Genomic DNA, 6,000 nt, shown 5'->3' on the forward strand with positions numbered 1-6,000 from the left:
GAGACCCTACGCTAGGGCCTAGGCTATCATTTTGAAGCCCGGCCCGACCCATCAGCCCGCTTAAGACCCATTCAAGACTCAGTCCGAAGGCCAGCCCGCCCGAGACGCAATGTTTTTTTTTGTGGAAAATAATAAAATTTTGGTAGAAAAAATTAAAAAGAATTAAAAAAAAATGGCCAGGCCCGCCCAAGATAGACCTAAGCTCAAGGCTAGGCCCAGGCCCACTAGCTGGACCCGAGGCTCGATCCATCGGCTCGTCCAAAGCCTGAATACCCTTCTGCCAAGGCTAGGGCCTGGGCCTAATTTTTTGGCCCATGGTCGGGCCAGGCCGGCCCGAATTTTTCGGACACCCATGAGGCTCGATATGGGCCGGCCCAGGCCTCTACACATTGATGATATGAACATTCACATTGAGGATGTGAACATTCACATTATGGATATTTTGGTAATTATGTCTCCCATATGACTTATTGAAACAAAAGAAAATAATGTAGACTAAATAGAATATAAGTAAATGAAAATGGTATTTTGGTCTTTTTACTTCAAATAGGGCTTAATGGAATAGTTAAAAAGAATGTAGATTGCCTGAAGCCCGCCCGTGGCTCGGGAAAGGATCGTTTGGGCCCGAGCTCGAGCCTAGTCCGAGACCCTAGGCTAGGGCCTGGGCCATCACTTTGGAGCCCGACCCGGCCCATCGGCCCGGTTAAGGCCCATTCAAGGCTCGGTTCGAGGTCTGGCCTGCGTCGAGGCCTAGTGTCTTTTTTTATGAAAAATAATAAAATTTTGGTAGAAAAAATTAAAAAGAATTAAAAAAATATGGCCAGGCCCGCCCAAGCCCATCGGCCCAACCCGAGGCTCGACCCACCGGCTCGGGCCCGGACCCAAATGAGCCTGTCCCAGGCTGTGGGCAGGCTTCGGGCAGTCCACGGGCCGCGGGCCAATTCTACATTCTTATCAATGTGCATGTTAACATGTCAATGTGAATATTCACATTGTCAACGGGCCGGGCCGAGCCTACCCCGGGCAGCGGGCAAATTTTACACTCCTATCAATGTTAATGTTAACATGTCAATGTGAATATTCACAATGTCACGGGTCGGGCCTCGGGCCGCCCACGGGCTGCAGGCCAATTTTACACTCTTATCAATGTGAATGTTAACATGTCAATGTGAATATTCACATTGTGAACGGGTCAGGTCGGGCCCGCCCTGGGCCGCTGGCCAATTTTATACTCTTATTAATGTGAATGTTAACATATCAATGTGAATATTCACATTGTTAACAGGCTGCGTCGAGCCCGCCCCGGGCCGCCCACAGGCCGTGGGCAGGTTTCGGGCAGCCACGGGGCGCGGGCTAATTTTACACTCCTATCAATGTGAATATTCATGTCACGCCCCAAAATTTGGACAATTAAATATTAAATTAGGACTAAACCCCAATTAATATTCCATCATCCAAATCCTAGGGGTGAAACAAAAAAAAACTAAACAAAAACTAAACCATCCACCATAAATTTATAACTAACAAATACCTCAACATTAAAGTAACAATACAAAGTCAAAATAACTTAAATAAAGTATGGTTACAAACCATGCCAAATTATTCCAATACTAAAGTCATAAAATAAATAAATACATAAACTATTACAACCTTAAGCTCAAGAAAACAAAAGAAATCTAAGAGATATGCCCAACAACTATAGTTACTTCTCGTCACCGCCGTAGCCTTAACTAATCCTGCAAAGGAAGCTCAGCTGCGCTCAACAGAACGCACCCGAGTTGTCAAGAGACAAAACGGGTCAGTATACAGGTATACTGGTATGAGTACAAGAATTGACACCCACGTGTCCACCAGACACAAACAAAAATACATTAAATTCTTATTACAGGACAAGACAAGTAGTTCCAACCGCACCGAGACGAATGGGTAGTTTCTCGAGACACGGTGGCATTTAGTTTCTTGTCCGTACACAACGAAATATAAATATATTATAAAATAAACAAAATAGAAATAGAAATATGGTGGGTCAGCCCTGCATAAAAAGTTAGTAAGACCCACCATCCTGCAAAACAAATAAAGTTAGTATAATTTAATCATAAGTAACTTGTTGAAACAAATATAAAATTACACCGTTTCATACTTAAATAATTCGAATTGATCAAAACTCAAAGAACGAAAGTTGTACAGAATCAAATTTCCTATAAGACAGCGCGAACGAATTTAACAGAAACTGAACAGGTTAAGAGAAAAACTTGATATAAAAATCTAGACAGAATTCAATCGAAAAATCTGAAGCGGAAAACGAACCAAAACTGCCCCAAAATGATTTTTTTCGAAACATTTCAAAACACGAAAAGTGTGCAGAATGATGTTTTACTTCAGTTTACGCGAAACCAATAAAAATGAGCTCGTTTCATGGGTTAAAACAGCCTATAAAATCTGCATTACCAAAATGAATCAAACCGACAATAACCAAGGTCATCCGATTATAAGTTCTAATCGATCTTTTTAATAAAAAGCTACAACACAAAAGTTGTCCAAAACCACGTATACATGCCTCTCCTCAAATTTCATAATTTATTGAGGTCGATTACTATTTTTCAAGATGTACAAATCAATAAACTCATAATTAAATTTTTGTACCTTAACTCCACCACTTCGGCCCTCCCCTTCCGGCCTACACATATATCCCATGTGCCTCCCGTATATCTAACACCGGTCCGAAGCCAAACTTGCACGGGGATATCGTCCCGAGTTTGACTCACACTCCCCGGATGGTTAGCATATACGTACGCGCGTAAATCAAAGCACTCGTCTACTCATGAGAACGAGGCAACAATATAAATAACATCTCATCAACATCATGAGACAAATATAACAATGCCGGGCATAAGGCATTAAACAACTCTCATAATCCTCACTTTTTTATACACTCTTTCTCCCCATCACTCAAATAAAATAACAATTCATGGAGTCATGGTGGAGTATAAGGAATTTATCTATAGGTTCATAATTAATTTTAATTTCATAAGACCATGAGTGTAATTACAACCATAAAATAAATCCATATAAAAATCATAAACATGGCATACACAACTAATCCAAATAAGTAAAATCAATCCTTCATTTACACGCAAATATAAAATCAATCCAACATCAAATAAAAATAAATAAATAAAAACAATGAATCAATCCATCCTCTAACCAATATCTATGGATTCTAGGTTTATTTTAATTTTATATAATCATGAGTGTGATTACAATCATAAAATCAATCCATATAAAAAATCCTAAATCTTGCATATACAATTAATCAAAATAATTAAAATCATTCAATCATTTAAAAACCCTAAACCTTATAGAAACAACTAATCAAAATAATTAAAATTAATCAATCATCTATAAACCCTAAACCTTGCATACATAACTAAACAAAATAATTAAAATTAATCAATCATCTAAAAAAAACTAAACTTTACCTACACAACTAATCAAAATAATTAAAATCAATCTATCATCTTTATGTAAATATAAAATCAAACTAATATTAAATAAATAAATAAAAACAAAGAATTAAAGATAAATCAAGGGAAGTGGATTTTGTACTCACAATATTATTTTGAAGATCAAAGAAATATTTAGAGAACTAAAAGAGCCACCAAAACAAAACCCTAATCCTTTTTATTTTTTTCCTCTCTTCCTCTCTCTTTCCCGTCTCTCACCCTCGGCTTCCGTGCTTGGCTTATGTGATTAAGCCCTCAGATGATAAAGCTCGCACACACTCTCTCTCTCTCTCTCTCTCTCTCTCTTCGTGGCTGCCTTCACCTTGCAACTTCACTTTTCTTTTCTTTGATTTCCTGATCCATAATCTAACCTAATTCACTTTATAATATTATACTAAAACCTAATCCTATTAGAACTTAATCAATTATTATAATATATTATATTATATAATACAACATAATTATAATATATATAAATATAAATATAAGATAAAGTATATATATATATACCTATATATATAACACCTCTTTTTTTTTAACAAAAATAAATATAAATATATAAATATTTGGATTAAATATATATAATTAAATAACAAATTAAATTAATTAATCACCACCTTAAATTCATTAAATATCACATTAAATATTCATGTGACCACACAATTAATAAAGTCAAAAATAAAATAAGATAATAATAATCATAATAATAAATAAATGACTTAAGAAAATTAGGATCGTTACAATTCACATTGTTAACGGGCCGGTCGTGCCTGCCCTGGGCCGCGGGTGGGCTTTTGGCCGCCCATGGACCGCGGGCCAATTTTATACTCTTATCAATGTGAATGTTAATATGTCAATGTGAATATTCACATTATCAACGGGCCGGACCGGAGCCGCCCATGGGCCGCCGGCGGGTTTCACGCCGCCACAGGACGCAGGCCAATTTTACACTCCTATTAATGTGAATGTTAACATGTGAATATTTACATTGTCAACGGGCCGGGCCCACCCCGACTCGCGGGCGAGTGTGAGTTTTAAAATATGAATGCTCACATCATAAAATTACTAACCGTTCAAAAAATATTTATAAGGGTATCAAAATTAAATATAAGGGCATAAGTGTCCAAGAAAATAGTGTAAATCAAGAAAAAAGACTTTATGGAATAAAACTATACATACATGGGACTAAATGGGTTAAAAAATTCCTTCATGAACTTCTTGGATTAAAACACTTCTAAATGGGATTTATCAATAAAAATCCCTATTAAGTATGGTTATATTATGGATGTTGTAATTAGGTGCATAAAGTGCACACTCCTTATAAAAATTTTTGGATAAATTACAAATATATCTTCTGAGATTTGTTTAAAATATGATTTGTCCCACGTAGTTCAATAAATTACATCACATCCCTCGAAATTTCTAATTTTATAACAAATTACTCATGTTATTAATAAATTATCATGTCAATTAGCAGTTTCTAATGATGTTACAAATTTATTTCAATTAATAATTCAGGTAATTTTATCATTGCATTGGAAAACAGTTAGGAGTTTCATTTTTTCAATCAGTGCCGTTAAATAAAAAATTTCTAACAAGGGTTATTTATAATTTCTTGAATCGTAAGGGGCAGTGCCTGTTTTAAGCAAATCTCAAAGAGTATATTTTTATTTTATCTAAATTATTTTAAAAAATATGTTTGAGGTAAGGAAAGCGTAAAATATTTTTAGTTATAGAAAGGTAACTTTAATATAAGAGCTGTTAGGTTATGCACTTTTAAAAAGATCACATTTGGGAATTAACTTTTTTTAATAATATTTTAATTTTTAATTAGTCTTTTTTTTTTTTTTGTAAATTGAAATAAGTTAATGTGTTTGGGATTTATTTATTTTTTAGTTGTATTGAAAGCCGTCAAGATTTTGTAAAGAGATCACAACATACATGAGTATAGAGTTCATTTAGGAATTGACTTTTCTTAATAATATTTTGATTTTTGACTTTTTTATAAAGTGAAAAAAAAAAGTTAATGTCTTTAAAAATTATTTATTTTTAGTTGTATTGAAAACCATCAAGGTTTCTTTTTACTTTTTTAAAATTTTAGCTTTTTATAAAGTTATACTTTTTATTTTTATTTTTTGAAGTTCATACAATCATTATATTTCATTACAAACATCACAATAAGTGATAATTTTTTTTTTTTTGGTCAGGCTTCTCTCCACCCCGAAATCGGACTGGAGCATGCTATTCGGTTTATGGGAGCCAACCATGAATCCTGTTTTAATTAGCCGAACCGTTAATATGTAAAACTCGTCGAGTATTTTATTCCTGTAAAAAATCACGTTGATCGAATATCGATAGTTACTTGATCGAATCAAATTCTGTCAACAGTAAATATAATTTTCAAAATAATTTGTTGAGAAAATTCTAACCCGACCAAGTAGCTATCGATATCCGATCAACATGATTTTTTACAGAGATAAAGTAATCTACGAGCTGC

Source organism: Camellia sinensis, chromosome 14, assembly GCF_055761805.1.
Source record: "Camellia sinensis isolate YWXY chromosome 14, ASM5576180v1, whole genome shotgun sequence".
Classification (NCBI taxonomy): Eukaryota; Viridiplantae; Streptophyta; class Magnoliopsida; order Ericales; family Theaceae; genus Camellia; species Camellia sinensis.